Here is a 20710-nt window from a genome sequence, read left to right on the forward strand (position 1 = left end):
GGCTAGCTTGATTATCACTTCAAAAGTTTTTTTTCTCTTAATTAATTGGCCTCTCAGAGTTGGTAAGACAACTCCCACCTGTTTATGCTCTCTGTATGTGTGTATATATATCTCCTCAATATATGTTCCATTCTATATGCATCCGAAGAAGTGGGCTGTAGTCCACGAAAGCTTATGCTCTAATAAATTTGTTAGTCTCTAAGGTGCCACAAGTACTCCTGTTCTTCTTTTTGCGGATACAGACTAACACGGCTGTTACTCTGAAACAAATATATAAGCTTCCATTCCAAAGCAGTTTCCAGTGCAGAACAGTTTAGGGCAGGAATGGAAGTAGAATGCCCTTTCCAATTTCCAGTGCTTGGAGAATTTAGAGAGGCAGAATGCAGTTACCCAGATTTGGCCAGGCCATTGGGTGAACGCCCTTATTTTTGTGCCAGGGGATCTCTAATAAGTCTGGTTGAGATTTTCAAAGGCATGTAAAAGAGTTACTTGCCCAATTCTACTTAATTTCAATGGGATCTGGGCACTTAACTTCTTCAGGCTCTGTGAAAATCCCAGTGTTCCAATACCCAGCTATGTATCCTGTTTGAAAGATGACTCCTGCAGTAGCTCAGTGTTGGGAAGTGGCTCAGTGATGAATCTGGAGGAAGAATCTACCTACTTTGGCTTGATTTTGCAAGTTGCATCCATGTGGAACCTCGCTGATTTGAACAGCTCGGGCACATGGTTTGCCCATGCAAAGTAGCTGGTATGATTAGGGCCTAAGCAACCAACACCACTTCTTGGGGCACCCTGACTTTTCCTTGGAGATTCCCCATGCAAATACTAACCAGACTGGATCTGATTTAGCCAGGGTTGCTGCAAGGAAGTTTCGCGCCCTAGGCGAAAATTCCACCTTGCGCCCCCACCCCATGGCAGCTAACCCCGCACACCTGCCCCTCCCACCCGAGGAGCCCCCCCCCCGGCAGCTAACCTCCCCCACACCCGGGGAGCCCCCCCTCCACAGCAGTTAACCCGGCCCGGGAAGCCCCCCCGCAGAAGCTAACCCCGCCCGGGGAGCCCGCCCCAGCTCTCCTCCGCTGAGCACGCCAGCGCTGCTCTAATTCTCCTCCCCTCCCAGGCTTGCAGCGCCAATTGGAGGAGACTTAGAGTAGGGGCTGTGTGTGCTCAGCAGAGGAGGCAGAGTGGAGGTGATCTGGGGGCTGGGGCGGGGAGCGGTTCCCCTGTCCGCCCCCCCTGTTACCGTGGGCAGCCCTCCCCGCGCCCGCGCCCCCACCCCAGCTCACCTCCACTCCACCTCCTCGCCTGAGCGGGCTTTTAGGCGCCCTCAACCACTAGGCGCCCTAGGCGGCCGTCTAGTTTGCCTAAGTGGGTGCATCGGCCCTGGATTTAGCTTGTGAGAGCTGACAGTCTCAGCCCAAAGTGCCTGCATGTATTGCTCCTAGCTTGATAGAAATACACTTACCGTATGCACTTTGAATAGAAAGGAGAGAAAAAAGGTTATCACAGAACAATTATTGTAAGAGAAACTAAATGTTTTGCATTTGTAATGAATGAGAAATGATATTGCATGATATCATATTAGAAATAATCTAAAATTAGACAGACTCAGGGAACTGCTACAAATATAAGCTATATGTCTTTACAAATGTGACAACAGAAGTGAGTGACCACACACGAGTTGTAAAGGTCAATGGTTGAAGCACAGAGATATGCATAAAAGATCAGTTCGAAAAAAAGAAAGGTACGTAGTTTAAAATCCACAATCTTAGGCTGCAGCCCCATGTCAGAGGCCTGGTCTACACTGAGGGGGGAGGATCGATCTAAGATACACAACGTCACCTACGAGAATAGCGTAGCTGAAGTCGACGTATCTTAGATAGATTTAGAATCACTTACTTCGTGTCCTCGTGGCGCGGGATCGATAGCTGCCGCTCCCCCGTTGACTTTGCTTCCACCTCTCACCGAGCAGGCAGTCGACAGGAGAGGGATCGGGGATCGATTTATCGCGTCTACATTACACGCGATAAATCGATCCCCGATAGATCAATCGTTACCCGCCAATCCGGCAGGTAGTGTAGGCGTACCCTGAGATGTTACATGTATCTATTTAGTTGTCAGAATGATTTCAAAATCATTTTAAGCAACTTATGCCCTATGCATATTGGAAATGAAACTATCAGCTGAAAGCTTGTTACACATTTGTTTTTAAAATCCGTATCTTAACACACATTTTTAAGTACAGATGAGGCAAAACAGACAAAATATGTCCCTCAGTGCTCAAGGGCAGACAGGCAAGTGAGCAGGGATAAACTATAACTACTGACACTAGAGAGGTGAGAAGAAACACCAATAACTTTCTTCACCTGGTGGTTGTGCTCTAGTGCAAGTGTGAGCAGAGGCAGCAAGTGAACACAAGGAAAGCTAAATGCTAGAGGGTGTCCTTTACACTGGGCATGAATCTCAAACCTCTTGTGCTCTCACTGCATTAATTAACAGGACAGGGTCAGGGTGAAGAACGGGCATCTCAGAAGGAGTATGGGTATAAATGACACTTGGCATGCAAATGAGGCACTTCGCTACAGAATCTCCTCTTTAACCCTGTTACTTAGGCAGGAGTCACGTAGTGGGTATGCAGCAAGGCTCTCATTTCTGCAGTCTCAGGTTCTGTTGTCTTGTGCATCTACCTGTAGCGCTCCTCATCCAGGCTGTTCAGGAGCCAGCCCTGGATCCTGTGCCAAGGGCGTGAACAGAAGCAAAAGCTGTTCTCACAGCAAGAGACAAAGAGAGAGAACACCACTTTATCTTGCAGCTTTTAAGAGCAGATTCAATGTAATTCCCCACGCCCATTTGGGTGTTCCTAAACTAGGAGGTTCCCCACTGTCGCAATCTTGTATCGAATTACTCCGATTACAGTACCCTTTAGCCTAGCCTATCTCTCCATTAACCTTGTCCAGGAAATCATTTACTGGTTCAGATCCCTGCCACAGCTTCAGCAATCAATGTTGATATAAGGGAGTCCTGACCTGGGGTGGTGATCAGAAGGGTAATTGTTCATTCTAGATGCCTTTGACACTCTAATTTGAATAATTATTTCTTAGCATGTTTGTCTCTTGTGCATTGCATTCACTTTAGACCCAATTCTGCCCCCATTGACATGAACAGCAACACTCCCACTGACTTTGATAGAAGAGAATTGAACATTTAACCGTTGGCACAGAGAATGAGTACAGTCCTCTCTCAGTATTCTGTTACTCAGGATCAGTTGCTTGGGCATAGACATAACCCCAGGCTTGATTTCCTACTTCTACGGCAGCTTCTTGCTACAAGTAACACTGCTCTACAGCCAAAATGCTTCTGAAATAAATGTAGTCAAACTTTACTAATTCTGGGTCACTGAGAACGAAAATGATGCTTAAAATTGTTGATTGGCTCTAGTTTTCAAGATATGCTATTGGGTCAGTATATACGACCCTTGACTTGGGAATGGCGGAGGATAAGTGAGTTATAAAGGGAAGGGATCTCAATTTAAACCAGAAATGACTAAAATACATCTTTGACTGGATCTATGAATTAGGGTTACCATATTCAAACATTTAAAAAAGAGGACACTCCATGGGGCCCTGCCCCAACTCCGCCCCTTCCCCACCCCACCCCACCCCCGGCCCCACCCGAACCCCACCCCTTCCCCACCCCCATTCCAACCCCTTCCCCAAAGTCCCTGCCCCAACTCTGCCCCCTCCTCTGAGCACCCCACATGCCCCTTCCTCCCTCCCGCTTTGACCTTGGTTGGGAGTTGCTAAGTGCTTCCCTGTTCCCCACTCACCCTGCAGCCCCTGCACCACCACACCCCGCTCCTGCAGCCTCTGTGCCCCCTGCTCCCCACTGGCCCTGGAGCCCCTGCACCCCCCCATCCCTGCAGCCTCTGCGCCCCCCGCCTGCCCTGCCCCTGCACCCCCTACCCCTGCAGCCTCTATGCCCCTACCTCCCCTCCTCCTCCTCACCCTGCAGCCTCTGCACCCCCCCGCCTGCCCTGCCCCTGCGCCCCTACCCCTGCAGCCTCTATGCCCCTGCCTCCCCTGCTCCTCCTCACCGTGCAGCCTCTGCACCCCCACCCCCCCCAGCCTGCCCTGCTCCCCCGCTCACCCGGCAGCCTCTGCCTGGCGGGGGCTTCGGATGCTCAGCAGCGACCGGGGCAGCGCAGGTCCCTGCAGCCCCGGCACACGCCGCACTCCTGCCCCATGCCACAGCCTTCTTCCTGCCACGCGGGGTGACGGGGCCGCAGGAAGGGTCCCCCAGTAGCCGGGGAGTCCCGGCCCGTGAGGGAAGCCCGAGCCGCTGGCTGGGCCTGGCCTCCCCGTGGTCCTGCGGGCTCGGCTGGGGCGCGCGGTCCGCCCGGCCTCCGGGGGCAGCAGCGGCCCCTCCGCAGCCTTCTGTGGCTGCGCCCCCTTCCTCCCCCCGCCCGAGCTCGCTACAATATAGCTGGGCGGCTGGGCTGTGCTGCGGACCCGGCGGGTCCTGCTAGGGCCGGGCGGACCCTGACTTATGCTGCCTTCCTGTTTCCCCGGACATGTCCGGTTTTTTGGCAGTTCCCCCCGGACGGGGATTTGAGCACCAAAAAGCCAGACATGTCCGGGGAAATCCGGACGTATGGTAACCCTATATCAATACATATAGTCAATACATCTATGACTGGGTTTGGACAGTACTTGCTTTTTAGGCAAAACAATGAATGATGCAATCTGAAGCTGGTATTGCGTCATACATGATATGAATTGCATCATGTTATTCCTAGAAGTCATGGATGATGCAATCATAATGAAGCTTACATCACTCTGCTGAACAAATTGCCCTATATCAGCTCTAGAAATCTTACAGTGTCGTGCTCTCTTATTTGTCAGTGTTTGATTTTGCAAAGGGACACATTTCTGTTTAGCCAAAGTGAGCAGAGATGCCTCGTACTTGTGTGAACAGTGCAGATAACTTCTGCTATGTTTGTGGTGAAGTGACTTTTGCATCACAAAAGTGCAATATAACCACTATGGTTAAGAAAGCCTATCACCTTTATTTTGGCTGCAAAATTGGCGATCAGGACAAGAGGTGGGCCCCACACGTATGCTGCAACACTTGTGCAACAAATCTTCGCCAGTGGTTGAACAGGAAAAGGAAATCTATGCCTTTTGCAGTGCCAATGATTTGGAGAGAGCCAACAGATCATACCAGCAATTGCTACTTCTGCATGGTGCCTCCAGTTGGGAAAGGTGTGTCAAAGAAGAAAAAGTGGACTGTGCATTATCCAAACACTCCATCAGCTATACACCCAGTACCCCACGGAGAAGGACTGCCGGTTCCTGATGCACCAGAATCATTCTCACTTGAGTCAGATGAGGAAGAGGATGAAACTTCTGGTCCTGAACCATCGATGTCACAGGACCCACATTTTCTCCCATCCTCCTCCTCTGAATCACACCTCATAACACAAGGTGAACTGAATGACTTTGTCAGGGATTTGGAACTACCCAAGAGTAAGGCAGAGCTGTTGGGCTCCAGACTACAGTCGTGGAATCTCCTGGCAGGTGATGTTAGGGTTTCCATGTTCCGTGACCGTCAAAAGGATCTTGTTCCATTCTTCTTCGTGAAAGGTGATCTTGTAGCCTGCAACAACATCGATGGTGTGATGGCAGCCCTCACCATCATTTGCGATCCAGATGAGTGGAGACTGTTCATTGATTCATCGAAGATGAGTCATAAAGCTGTTTTACTGCATAATGGCAATGTTTTGCCATCAATTCCAGTCAGTCATGCAGTCCATATGAAGGAAACCTATGACAACATGAAACAACTTTTGAGGTGCATAAACTATGACCAACATCAGTGGCAGCTTTGTGGCGATTTGAAGATTGTTGCTCTCATGCTTGGTCTGCAGACTGGATACACAAAGTACTGCTATTTTCTCTGCAAATGGGATAGTCGTGCAAGAGATTCCCACTACATCAAGAAAGATTGGCCACTCTGACAGTCATTGGAGCCTGGGAGGAAAAGTGTTCAGCATCCTCCACTTGTTGAATCAAGGAAGATTTTGTTACCAGCCTTACATATCAAGCTGGGTCTGATGAAGACTTTGTCAAGGCCATTGACAAAACACAAGCAGCTTTCAAGTACCTCCGTGGAAAATTTCCAAGGTTAAGTGAAGCTAAGATAAAGGAAGGTGTCTTTGCTGGTCCTCAGATTCGTGAACTTCTTCGAGTGACCATGCACTGCATGGCAAGGAAAAGGTGGCATGGAAAATCTTCCAGTTAGTGGCAATAAATTTTCTTGGAAACAACAAGGCAGACAACTACAGGTTGTTGGTGGAAAACCTCCTCAAGGCATACAAAAGCCTTGGTTGCAACATGTCACTAAAGATACATTTTTTGCACTCTCATCTAGATTTTTTTCCACCGAACTGCGGAGCAGTGAGCGATGAGCACGGCGAGCGATTTCACCAGGACATTGCAACAATGGAGAAACGCTATCAGGGCAAATGGAGCCCATCAATGCTTGCAGACTATTGCTGGACAGTGACAAGAGATGCTCCATTTAATGAATACAAGAGACAAGCCAAGAAGCACCGAGTAGACACTGAATAGGACTAAACTATGTACATAATAGTTTTTTGCCTTTTGTTTCATAATAAATTTTATTTATATAAACCTTTTGCTCATTTTTAAAGTGTTACATAAACAGGACAGGTGAAATATTATCATGTAAAGCAACCATAAACACATGAAAAGACCTAGGTTTACAATTTATGATTAAAACTCTACTATCTACACAATATACATAGACATAAAATATAAAAACTTAAATATCTTAGAAACTGTAGCCAATCAGTTGCTTTAATTGTCATATTTGAATTCAGCCCATCAAAATACATAATAAATAGCACATTTTATCTCTGAAGCAGACGACTTCTCAATAATTGTAGACCAGTGTAATTGGAGCCAGGTAGGGGAAGTGCAGGGCTCAGGCCAGACAATGTGCTTTGATCTAATCCATCTGTCATTTTTGTGCTTCCCCTGTGAAGGAGACACATTAGGGCCTGCATGGTTGAAGAGCATAGGGTGGAAAGGATCCATGTGCATCTTCTCTGTGGACAGCCAGGCTACTCAGAATGGGAGGATGGATTTGGGCCTTAGATATAGGTTACTTCTCTGTGCACGACTTGGTGGAGGACTTGGGAGATATCAGTGTTCAGCTAAAAGAGTAATGCAGCTAAAGATTATGTTGATAGGGTCACTTCAGAGAGGAAACCTCAGCATTGTTGTTGAGCACATTTTGTTTTGAAAATACAGATATTTACAGATCATTTAACCTTTCTAAAAGAGCAATTCACATGACAGTTAAAAACCAATCCTGATAACACAAATTTCAACTCTCTAAAAACCAATCATTTTTCTAAGTCGTAAAGAAAAGCTGAAATGATTAGGGGTCACTATTTTCTACAGGATTGATATGTAGGTGGAAGGAACAAGAGATTTGATGGATGTGATCAGGGTTCACCATAAATTACCCCCCAAGGAAAAGGAGAAGAATCTTGCTTTAATTGAGGAGAGGGCCACAACCAGATACTTCCCAGTCTATGAAAAGGTATGTGGCAATGAAGGAACAATTTACAGTCAACACACAATGCTGAAGGAAAACTCATGAACTTGTAACTATAATAAACAATTTGCTGGCCATTTATCTGGGCTTTAAAAAGAAATATAATTATCCTACACATTCTGTAGGCCCTGTTCCTACTGAAGCATCTGCAGTTATAGCCTAATTTGATTTTAATGGGACCCTCTGTGAAAGTCAGGTCAACTGCAGGATTGGGGCCTCAAAAAGAATAAATGTACTAGAGATGATGGGGGGGAAACAGTAAGAGTTTAACCTCTCAATTGTGACTTATTTGATGTGGAGCCATGCTCGATCCCAGTGTGTCTATTTTCAGATTATACACCTAGCTATTCTGAGAAACATATTATATTTAAGGCAATGAAGAATATGATCTGTTAAATTCATTTGTACCAACCCAGAGAGAGGCAATGCAACATAAACCTCCTATCCAAAGACGGCTTCAAGGAACCAGCGTGCTGATGCTTTTTATATAACAAAGTCTTATACTTGATTTGAATGTCATCAATCTGAATCAGAACTTGCAACTGTTGCTGCGTTTCAGATGTCGGCCCACAATGCTTCACTGTGACAGTTAAATCGGTGCAGGTGTGGACATGCAAAAGCAGTTTAATTACTGCGGTGGCTCTAAGTTGACTTAGGTTGACTTAATTTTGTAGTGTAGACTTGCCCTTCGTGTCTCAAAAACACTCACACAAACTAGATAGGCTATTGTCATATTCTGGGGTGCAATCCAAACTAGTGAGGGGTTGTGTTACCATGTGCGCTGCAACCTTGGGTGCCTCACAATGCTTTGCTGCTTTAGCTCCCAGCTTGGGCCCCTCACAAACAGCCAAAAAGCATATATGTCACACCCAACACACTCCTAATCCCAGATTTTCCCCCAAACGTGTTCTGCTCTCCTGAGAGTTCAGATATTAAAGGTCTGTTTTCCCTGTAAGGGATCAATATACAAAAGTCAGGTACTTTAACTGGAGTTACCACTTCAGAAGAAAGGGAAAAAAAGATAGAATACCTTGGGTGTTTTGCCCCTAACTTTTATAGTCCAGTTACCCTTTGAAATGCACTTTGCTAACGGCTACCCCTAGATAAAGTTCCTTCCAGCTGTGAGGGCAGAGACACAGAGTCTTGTAATGAAAGAGGTTCCATGCTGTTTGTTGAAAAGTAGGGCTGTCAATTAATTGCAGTTAACTCACGCGATTAATTAAAAAAAAATTAATCGTGATTAAAAAAATTAATCACGATTAATTGCAATTTTAATTGCACTGTTGAACAATAGAATACTAATTGAAATATATTAAATATTTTGGATGTTTTTCTGCATTTTCATATATATTGTCTTCTGTGTTTATAATTGAAATCAAAGTGTATATTTTTTAATTTAAAATATTTGCACTGTAAAAATGATAAACAAAAGAGATAGTATTTTTCAATTCACCTCATACAGGTACTGTAGTGCAATCTGTCGTGAAAGTGCAACTTTCATGTAGATTTTTTTTTGTTACATAACTGCACTCAAAAACAAAACAATGTAAAACTTCAGAGCCTACAAGTCCACACAGTCCTACTTCTTGTTCAGTCAGTCTCTAAGGCAAACAAGTTTGTTTACATTTATGAGAGATAATGCTGCCCTCTTATTATTTACAATGTCACCAGAAAGTGAGAACATGCATTTGCATGGCACTTTTGTAGCCAGCATTGCAAGGTATTTACGGGCCAAATATGCTAAACATTCGTATGCCCCTTCATGCTTTGGCCACCATTCCAGAGGACATGCTTCCATGCTCATTAAAAAGTAATGCATTAATTAAATTTGTGATTGAACTCCTTGGGGGAGAATTGTATGTCCCCTGCTCCGTTCTACCGGCATTCTGCCATATATTTAATGTTATAGCAGTCTTGGATGATGACCCAGCACGTGTTTATTTTAAGAACACTTTCACAAAACGCAAAGAAGGTACCAATGTGAGATTTCTAAAGATAGCTACAGCACTCGACCCAAGGTTTAAGAATCTGAAGTGCCTTTCAAAATCTGAGAGGAACAAGGTGTGGAGCATGCTTTCAGAAGTCTTAAAAGAGCAACTCTCCAATGCAGAAACTACAGAACCCGAACCACCAAAAAAGAAAATCAATCTTCTGCTTGTGGCATCTGACTCAGATAATGAAAATGAACATGTGTCAGTCTGCTCTGCTTTGTATTGCTACCAAACTGAACCAGTCATCAGCATGGAAGCATGTCCCCTGGAAGGGTGGTTGAAGCATCAAAGGACATATAAATCTTTAGCGAATCTAACATGTAAATATCTTGTGATGCCAGCTACAACAGTGCCATGAGAATGCCTGTTCTCAATTTCAGATGACATTGTAAACAAGAAGCGGGCAGCATTATATCCTGCTAATGTAAATAAACTTGTTTGTCTGAATAAGAAGTAGGACTGGTTGGACTTGTAGGCTCTAAAACAGGGGTGGACAAACTTTTTGGCTCAAGGGCCACATCTGGGAATAGAAATTGTATGGTGGGCCAGGAATGCTCACAAAATTGGGGTTGGGATGTGGGAGGGGGTGAGGGCTCTGGTTGGGGGTGCTGGCTCCGGGGTGGGGCCAGAAAGGATGAATTCAAGGTTTCAGGAGGGGGCTCCAGGCTGCGGCGGGGGTGTGGGGGAGTGAGGGCTCAGGCTGGGGGTTTGGGCTCTGGGGTGGGGCTTGGGATGAGGAGTTTGGGGTGTAGGAGGGTACTCTCAGCTGGGACCAAGGAGTTCAGAGGGCGGGAGGGAGATCAGGGCTGGGGCAGGGGGTTGGGGTGCTGGAAGGGGTCCAGGCTCTGGCTGGCGATGCGGGCTCAAGGGTGGGGCTGGGGATGAGGAGTTTGGGGTGCAGGAGGGTGCTCCAGGCTGGGATCGAGGGGTTTGGAGGGCAGAAGGGGGATCAGGGCTGGGGAAGAGGATTGGGATGCAGCAGGAGGCTCAGGGGTGCAGGCTTGGGGCGGCGCTTACCTCAAGCGGCTCCCGGAAGCAGCAGCATGTCCCTTCTCTGGCTCCTACGTGGAGGTGCGGCCAGATGGCTCTGCACGCTGTCCCATCTGCAGGCACCACCCCTGCAGCTCCTGTTGGCCATGGTGACCAGCCAATGGGAACTGCAGGGGTGACGCTTGGGGCGGGGGCAGCGTCCAGAGCTGAGCCCCCTGGCTGCCCCTACGCATAGGAGCTGCAGAGGGGCCATGCCACTGCTTCTGGGAGCTGCCTGGAATGGCCCCCGACCCTGCTCCCCAGCTGGAGTACCGGAGTGGGGCAAGCCCCAGACCCCAATCCCCAGCGGGAGCTTGAGGGACAGATTAAAACTGCTGGTGGGCTGTTGTTTGTCCACCCCTGCTCTAAAATTTTACGTTGTTTTATTTTTTAATGCATTTTTTTTACATAATTCTAAATTTTTAAGTTCAACTTTCATGATAAAGAGATTGCATTACAGTACTTGTATTAGGTGAACTGAAAAATGCTATTTCTTTGGGGGGGTTTAGTGCAAATACTTGTAATCAAAAATAAATTCAAAAGTGAGCACTATACACTTTATATTCTGTGTTGTAATTGAAATAAATATATTTGAAAATGTAGAAAACACCCAAAATATTTAAATAAATGGTATTCTATTATTGTTTAACACTGCGATTAATCGTGATTAATTTTTTTAATTGCTTGACAGCCCTACTAAAAAGGAGATTGGTCTGTTTCTGCCCTCTTTGTTGCCAAAGAATGGCCACTTGGCTGGTGATTGCCAATTAACTCTGATGACACCTGGCTAGAGCCATCAGGTGGTCCTTTGTCTTTGAGAAACCAGTTTACTGACTTGTCTGGTAAACACACTGAATTATAATTTCAGTTTATTTTTATTTTTTTTTATTTTTATTCTTCTTAATACGCATGTTGTACATACATTTCACCACGATGTTATTGACCAGCAAGTTATTGGTTTTCAATTACTATCTCATAAAGCATATTTTGTACAAAGATTATTACCGTAGTGTGTAAATACAGGGTGTATTCAGTCACAGCTAAATATGATTGGGTTCTTCCTGAACTATCAAATGGAGTAATTGAAAATGTGTATCAGGAGCTTCTGTTCTCCCTGCGCATATACAAGAACAAGTCCTCCTTCCATCTGGTAATAATCTGAGGCCTGGTCTACACTAGGCGTTTATGTCGAAGTTAGCGCCGTTACATCGAATTAACCCTGCACCCGTCCACACCGCGAAGGTATTTAGTTCGACATAGAGGTCTCTTTAATTCGACTTCTGTACTCCTCCCCGACGAGGGGAGTAGCGCTAAATTCGACATGGCCATGTCGAATTAGGCTAGGTGTGGATGGAAATCGACGCTAATAGCTCCAGGAGCTATCCCACAGTGCACCACTGTGTTGACGCTCTGGACAGCAGTAAGAGCTCGGATGTTCTGAACTGCCACACAGGAAAAGCCCCGGGAAAATTTGAATTTGAATTCCTTTTCCTGTCTGGCCAGTTTGAATCTCATTTCCTGTCTGGACATCGTGGCGAGCTCAGCAGCACTGGCAACGATGCAGAGCTCTCCAGCACTGATGGCAGTGCAATCTCAGAATAGAAAGAGGGCCCCAGCATGGACTGATCGGGAAGTCTTGGATCTCATCGCTGTGTGGGGCGATGAGTCCGTGCTTTCCGAGCTGCGATCCAAAAGACGGAATGCAAAGATCTATGAGAAGATCTCTAAAGACATGGCAGAGAGAGGATACAGCCGGGATGTAACGCAGTGCCGCGTGAAAATCAAGGAGCTGAGGCAAGGCTACCAGAAGACCAAAGAGGCAAACGGACGCTCCGGATCCCATCCCCAGACATCCCGTTTCTACGAGGCACTGCATTCCATCCTCGGTGCGGCCGCCACCACTACCCCACCACTGACTGTGGACTCTGAGGATGGGATAGTGTCCACGGCCGGATCCTCGCACATGTTAGCGGACGGGGAAGATGAGGAAGGAGATGAGGAGGACGAGGCAGTCGACAGCGCTCACAACGCTGATTTCCCCGACAGCCAGGATCTCTTCATCACCCTTACAGAGATCCCCTACCAACCCTCCCCAGCCGTTACCCCGGACACAGAATCTGGTGAAGGATCATCCAGTAAGTGTTGTAAACATCTAAACATTTATTTGTAACAGAACATGAATATTAACAATTTAAAAAATGGGTTTCTCATGATTAGTTTGATTAACTTTACGGTTCAGTCATGGGCAGTGCAACTATTGAAAAAAAATCTAGCAATGTCCGGTTTTGCATGATTGTCCTGCCCAAGCCGCTCTACTGTTTAGTCCCTGCTACTGCAGCTACAGTAAGATGCGGTCTATATGTCCGGGGATGGAGCAGAAATCCTCCTGGGACATCTCAAGGAAGCTCTCCTGCAGGTAATTTGAAATCCGCTGCATTAGGTTCTTGGGGAGAGCGGCCTTATTGGGTCCTCCGTAGTAGGACACGTTGCCGCGCCACGAGACTAGCAAGTACTCCGGAATCGTTGCTTGGCACAGCATGGCGGCATACGGCCCTGGTCTTTGGAGGCTTTCCCGGAGCATTCTCTGTCTGTCGCTCTCAGAGATCCTCATGAGGGTGATGTCGCTCATGATGACCTGCTTTGAATGAGGTAGGGGAATGTTAGTGTTGGGACTGCTTTACCGTTCCTTTACAGAACTGTAACCGCTGGTTTGCAGCCACGCGGTGGAGGCGGGAGAGGGGCAGCTGAAAGGGATCGTTCCCGGGGACAGCCGCGAGGGTGTGGGACAGGAGCAGACTTCCTGCTTGCCGGATTGCTGGCAGCAGGGACCGACATTGATTTCAATGTGAAATGAGGCCATTGCTAATATTAAAGTTTTAAGCTGCCACGAATCTACGGCTTACCATGTCTGCGTGCAAGAGCAATTCCGTTGTCCTGACACGGTTCTCAAATGTGCTCTGCAAAACCCCAGACACTGAATGCGAAGGCCGAGAATTCGACCTTGTGCTGAGTGCGCATGTGATAGGTGCTGTGCATGGTCCTGTTCACAGAGAAAGACTATGTTCTTTGTTCACAACTACATTTATCTTTCTGAGGAATTCACTCCCTTTTTCCCATTCCCACAGCCCCATCTGCGACTCTCTCACAACCTAGCCTGTCATCACACTCCCAGAGGCTAGGGAGGATTAGGCATAAGAAGAAGAGGACACGGGAGGACATGTTCTCAGAGCTTATAGCCTGCTCCAGAGCCCAGGCAGCACAGCAGACCCAGTGGCGGGAGAACTTGACCCGAATGCACCAAGCCAACATGGATCGGGAGGAGAGGTGGCGTCAGGAAGACCAGCAGGCGACTCAAACCCTGCTTGGACTACTGAGGGAGCAAACGGACACGCTCCGGCGCCTTGTGGATGTTCTGCAGGAACGGAGGCAGGAGGACAGAGCCCCGCTGCAGTCCATCTCTAACCGCCCTCCCCCGCCACCAAGTCCCATACTCCCCTCACCCAAAGTGCACAGAAGGAGAGGCGGCAGAGTCCCTGCTAACTCTCACTCCACCCCTGCAGAGAGCTCGAGCAGCAGAAGGCTCTCATTCCCCAAAGTTTGACAAGTTCTTTCCTTCCCGCCTGACACAAGCCCCCGGCCAAGTTTCACTTCCCAGTTCCATGTGTAGTTGATAATAAAAAATATGTTTCTGTTAACTACTGTTTCCATCATGTTCTTTTGGAGGAGGGGGGGAAAGGGGGTTGGTAATTGGACAGGACAGTCACCTTTGGCAGGGTACATAGTCGGGGGCAGGCACAGCAGCAGGGCACATACATAGTGCAGTGATGCAGTGACTACTTACCCTGGTTAGTCTGGGAGGTTGTTTTCATGTTATGTGGTGGGGGGTGGGTTGCTCTGTGACTTTGTGGCAGGGGAGGGCAGTTAGAGATCTTAAGCGGCGGTCCTTAGGCAGGATCACAGAGCCACACAGCAGGGGATCTGTAACCGTCCCCCCCCTGCCACAAAGTCACATAGACCCCCCATACACACAGTCCCTATCAGGAGGGGTGACAGGCTCCGTTGAAACAACCATCCCACCGCAGCGGAGCCTGTCAGTCCTTGAGTTTAGAAGCTGCATTCGCGCGACTACACTACACCCGCTCCGCACCACAGTCTGCGTCCCAGTTTTAAAAAATTCCCGCGAAAACAGTATTAAAGAAAACGGTGTGCTTTAACAAAGTAGAACTATTTTTATTTTGAAACGTGTGTTGGAAGTGGGGTGAAGGCTTCTCTGTACACAAACTTTAAAGTCACAGGTTACCCTGCTCACTCAGGAACTTTGCTTTCAAAGCCTCCCGGATGCACAGCACTTCCCGCTGGTCTCTTCTAATCGCCCGGCTGTCTGGCTGTGAGTAATCAGCAGCCAGGCTAATTTCCTCAACCTCCCACCCCGCCATAAAGGTCTCCCCCTTGCTCTCACAGAGATTGTGGAGCACACAGCAAGCTGCTATAACAATGGGGATATTGGTTTCGCTGAGATCACAGCGAGTCAGCAAGCTTCTCCATCTCCCCTTGAGACGTCCAAAAGCACACTCCACCACCATTCTGCACTTGCTCAGCCGGTAGTTGAAGAGTTCTTTTTCAGTGTCCAGGGCACCTGTATAGGGCTTCATGAGCCAGGGCATTAGCGGGTAGGCTGGGTCCCCGAGGATGACTATAGGCATCTCCACATCCCCAACAGTTATTTTGTGGTCCGGGAAGTAAATACCTTGCTGCAGCCGTCTAAACAGACCAGAGTTCCTGAAAACACGAGCGTCATGAACCTTGCCCGGCCATCCGACATTGATGTTGGTAAAACGTCCCCTGTGGTCCACCAGTGCTTGCAGCACCATTGAAAAGTAGCCCTTTCTGTTAATGTACTGGCTGGCCTGGTGGTCCGGTGCCAGGATAGGGATGTGAGTTCCATCTATGGCCCCACCGCAGTTTGGGAATCCCATCGCTGCGAAGCCATCTATGATCGCCTCCAAGTTTCCCAGGGTCACTACCTTTGGCAGCAGTACATCAACGATTGCCTTGGCTACTTGCATCACAACAACCCCCACGGTAGATTTGCCCACCCCAAACTGGTTCGCGACTGACCGGTAGCTGTCTGGCGTTGCAAGCTTCCAGAGGGCTATGGCCACTCGCTTCTGGACAGTCAGGGCTGCTCGCATCCGGGTGTCATTGCGCTTCAGGGCAGGGGACAGCAACTCACAAAGTTCAAGGAAAGTTCCCTTCCGCATGCGGAAGTTTCGCAGCCACTGTGATTCATCCCAGACCTGCAGCACTATGCGGTCCCACCACTCAGTGCTTGTTTCCTGTGCCCAGAATCGCCGTTCCACGGCATCAACATGACCCATTGCCACCGTGATGTCCTCGGCGCTGGGTCCCCTGCTTTCTGAGAGGTCTGTGCTACTCTCAGACTTCAGGCCATCACCGCGTTGACGTAGCCTCCTCGCCTGACTTTTCTGCATCTGCCTCAGGGCAACCTGTATGATAAGCTGCGAGGCGTTGAGAGCGGCCACAACTGCAGCGATGGTTGCAGCGGGCTCCATGCTCACAGTGCTGTGGCGTCCGCGCTGTCAATGACTGGAAAAGTGCGCGAAATGATTTCCCGCCGGCGCTTTCAGGGAGGGAGGGAGGGCGGGAGTGATGGACGGATGACGACAGTTACCCAAAAGCACCCTGGCCCCTTTTTTTTTTACCCAGAAGGCATTTGCGGCTCCACCCAGAATTCCAATGGGCGGCGGGGACTCCGGGAACTGTGGGATAGCTGCCCTCAGTGCACCGCTTCCAATGTCGACGCTTTCCCCGTTAGTGTGGACTCACAAAGTCGAATTACTGTCCTTAGTGTGGACACACACGTTCGACTTTGCAATATCGATTCCAAAAATTCGATTTAAGTAAAATCGAACTACTCTCGTAGTGTAGACAAGGCCTGAGACTCTGGACAAAGAGCTACCTGTGCTTTGTACTTTGATCTCATCTCCCAGGATATCTTGGCAATTATCCTTGTTCTTTTTTCAAGCAAATCTCCCTTCCTGGAAATCTAACTACTACTGTCTCTAAAACATACTCCAAGTTTCTCTATTCATAGGCACTGTCTTTTCTGAAACCTTTATTCATCCTTTAATTGCCTCCCTTCTTGAGTCAGAAAAGGATGTGGCCCTAAGTGAAGTTTTCCACTTAGCCGGGCATTCAGATTCTTCCCCTTAATACATAGCCCTTACAATAGAGTTTGCCCACTATGTACTTTGAAATTGTATTTAATTAGAATATGACCCATCTATGCCCATAAAACTGACCTCTTATTCTTTAGGTTTTGGACGATCATGGACAGGATTTTCTTGTTGGCAACCAGCTCACCTGGGCAGATATCCAACTGATTGAAGCCATATTAATGGCAGAAGAGAAAGTTTCCACAATTCTCTCCGGATTCCCTTTGTTACAGGTAATGGAATTCTCCATATCAACAAATGATACGGTGAATTCACTACTCATAAGTTTACAAGATACAGAAATGTACAATGTCAAGTATTAAGTAAGGCTTTTATTTTAACAACATCCCTTCTTCCCTTTCCCTTTAGCTGGAAGCCTATTACCCGCCATCCCCTGTCCTGATTTTTCACAGTTGCTGTCTGGTCACCCTATATTAAACAGAAGGAAAAAAGAGGGCAAGACAGGAAAGAGAAGAACTAAGGTAGGAAAAGACAAGAACACTGTGGGAGGCAGGAATGGTGGTCAGGATTCAGATGGAGCTGGTGAAGGTGACAATATAATCTGGCCCCGATCTGGTCAGGACATATTTTAGGATTGGGATGAAGAAGGTCCATGGTCCCAGGAGACAGTGGGGGTGGCAGCCAAATGCTTGTTCCTTTCTCTTCTCTTGTCTTTTAGTCAGCCATCATTGTGGTAGTCAGCTTTTCCCCAAAAAGTCTCTTTTTAAGGAACCTAATAGGGGATTGGTGGGTGGGTTAGCTTGTCCTTTTATTATTTTGTCCATCAATTAGACCTAGTTTTTGACACCCTAATTTTGGTTCACTGATTTTTTTGTTCCACACTTTTTTGTTTTCCAAGCACGTTTTTAACACAGCATGTTTTTAACACAGTCCTTAAGTTATATCAGTAGGGCTTTTGGTTTGGACTAATTAAATTTTTTCTGTCTTGTTTTTTCACCTTTTTTTCCATGAACATTTGTTGTATTAATTTTATGAACTAACACTTACTTACTTTTGACAATTAAGCTTACCGTTAGGATAAATTTGTAGGCCAAATATTATAACATTGCAAGGCAGTGCCTCATACCCTTCCAGAAAGTAGAAGTTACCACCTGAAAACTGACACTGTTGAGACCCAAGAAATACACTCAACAAAACAAACATGGGCAGGAATTGTGCCCCTAACCTCTGTTTGACAGAAGCTGGGAATGAGCGACAGGGGATGGATCACTTGATGATTACCTGTTCTATTCATTCCCTCTGGGGCACCTGGCACTGGCCACTGTCGATAGACAGGATACTGGGCTATATGGACATTTGGTCTGACCCAGTAGGGCCATTCTTATGTTCTTATCATATTCTCCTAGAAAGCTGGCTTCTCATGAACCTCCAAACGAATGGGAAGAAGAAAAGGCTGCAGTTTGCAAGACAGCTGATGTCTCATTCTGAGGCTCTCTGATTGGGATCAATATCAGATCAGGCCTATTTCAGACACTTGTGTTAGTTTGTTTTTGGCAAAAACCGTCAATGAAAAACTTCCCTTTCTCACTTTAGGTTTTTAAAGCAAGAATAAGCAACATCCCCACAATAAAGAAGTTCCTACAGCCTGGCAGCCAGAGGAAGCCTCCCCCTGATGAAAAACTTGTAGTGACTGCAAACAGAGTTTTCAACAGGAAATAATAGCTGGATTCCCTTTAGTGTGGTTAGTCAGCTTCTCTTACTGCTCTAAGCTTCTCTGGGAGGGACTGTCATTTTCATTTTGTACAGTGCTGAGCATACAATAAAAATACCATGTTAACTGATACAAGGATCATGTGAATGTAAATCATAATATTTTTTTAGACTGTTATGTGAACATGCCAGAAAGGTAAATCCATGAATAGAACATGATCCACAAATACTGTTTGAAACAACATACTGTAGAAAGCATTTTGAACAAAATTACAACTCAGTAAATAAGCAATATCTTAAAAATGGGAGAGTGCATGCAGATTTCAATAAATAATGTTTCCTCATACTTCTTGTTTCTGTGTAACTTCTTTATGATGACAGATTTAGATAAAAGTTGGTTTAAAGAAAGGGGGAAACATTTTGTGTGTGCAAAGATAGAGCAATGTTGAAATATGCACTTGGTAGGAGGCCTATCTGTCAGGTCTTTTAACGGCCCAGTCATTGGTGCTGACCAGAGCGGCCAGGGTCCCTTTTCAGCCAGGCATTCCGGTCAAAAACCAGGCACCTGGCAACCCTAGTATGGGCTTCATCACCTCCTCAGAGATACCAAAGGGGTGTGGTCAGGTGGAACTGGATGTTTTGATCCAGTGCAATTTGCTTGGTGCTTTGTAACCATCACAGGCAGGCATAACTTAGAGAAGTCCTTGGGCTATCCTAGCACACAGCACATGGTAAAAGAGTATACACAGAAGAACACAAGTGGGAACTTTACATGCCAACTTTGCTCTCCAGTTACGGACATTTGTTCTGTGCATTGTGGATGAAATTTGCCCTGGTCAAGTAGGCTAGAACAAGGCTATGCACCACTTAAATCCAAGTTTTGCCCTTCATCTGAGCACTTAAATGGAACATGGGCCTCATACCAGCCCTCTATGGGCATCTGAGGATCTACACCTTAATTCACATAAGATAAGAAAAACTTGTTTCTTTCTTTGCTGTAGAGATTTGTGGAAAACATTAGTAAATTAATAGATAACGGTGACCTGGTGGACATTGCATATTTGGCTATTTGTAAAACTTTGCAAGTTCTCTCATACTAGGCTGTGACGGAACATAAATAACTACAGAGCAGATGGCAAAGTCTTAGAATGGAAAATGACTAAATAGGAGGAATCAAAGAGGAATAGTGAGCAGCTGCTCCCAAGGTGCAGAGAAGATAACTGGGGGCTGTCTCAGCGACTGCCATTGAGTCAAGTGTTAGTTAAAATAGTTAATAACTACAAAGAGGAAATGGGAACGGAATTACTGAAGATTTCTGCTGACTGCAGTGTCAAATCTATACAGCAGGGGGTGCTGCCCTTTGCGATGAATTAAAAAGTTCGTCTTTTTCCCTATTCTCCTAATGCCATAGCCTGGCACAGTTATCATGTCTCTGTTTTCTCTGTTTCTTTCTTTCCCCTATTTCTTCCATTGATTTTTCCTTCAACTTATTTCCCACCCATGCAGTTTCCACTTTCTGTTTTCTGTACTTTTATTCACTTTTTGAGGTTCTCCTCCCTTATTTCCATGTGCACCACAACCGCTCTAAGTACAGGAGCGGTGGAAGTGCCCTAAAAGGGGGGGAGGGGCCATAGGTGCCCAAACTGTGCCCCTATGCTTCACTGCCCCTCAAGCCCCTGGTCCTGCACCACCCCTTCTCCCCAAGGCCCTGCCCCTCTCCCCGAACTCCTGCCCTTGCACTGCCCCTGCACCGCCTCTTCCCCCAAAGCCCCGCTCCAGTGCTGCCTCTCCCCCGCAAGACCCTGCCCCCCTCCACTCACTCCTCTCCACCCCCTCCCCCCATCACTCGCCCTTACGGCTTGGTAAAAAGTGGGGGGGGGGCATGGTCCCCTGGCCCTCCCAGTTCTGGTGCCCTTGTCTGGGTACCTATGATGGGAGAGGACATCCATTAGTGGCTCTCTGAACCCACGTCTAGACCACAAACCACTGCCATCATAGCTATGTCAGTCAGGGGTGTGAAAAAGTGAGAGTCCTGATCGATACAGCCATGCAGACAGGAGTCCTTAGTGTAGACAAAGTTGTACTGGCAAAACTGTGCTTTTACCAGTATATCTTGTCTCACTTGTGGGGGTAGCTTTA

At 47.0% G+C, this 20710-nt stretch overlaps 1 long non-coding RNA gene and 1 pseudogene across 1 annotated transcript in view; one reads left to right on the forward strand and one right to left on the reverse strand.

The window, feature by feature from the left end:
* LOC117875235 overlaps window positions 1-2085 on the reverse strand; it is a 2729-nt gene extending 644 nt beyond the window's left edge. The window contains exon 1 of the long non-coding RNA XR_004645233.1: window positions 1900-2085. This is a non-coding gene — a long non-coding RNA (uncharacterized LOC117875235). The remainder of the gene's footprint in view (window positions 1-1899) is intronic.
* The window catches only part of LOC117875234, a 19246-nt pseudogene extending 400 nt beyond the window's left edge, over window positions 1-18846 (forward strand).
* The last annotated feature ends 1864 nt before the right edge of the window (window positions 18847-20710 follow it).

The sequence above is a fragment of the Trachemys scripta genome, chromosome 3 (assembly GCF_013100865.1).
Source record: "Trachemys scripta elegans isolate TJP31775 chromosome 3, CAS_Tse_1.0, whole genome shotgun sequence".
Lineage (NCBI taxonomy): Eukaryota > Metazoa > Chordata > Testudines > Emydidae > Trachemys > Trachemys scripta.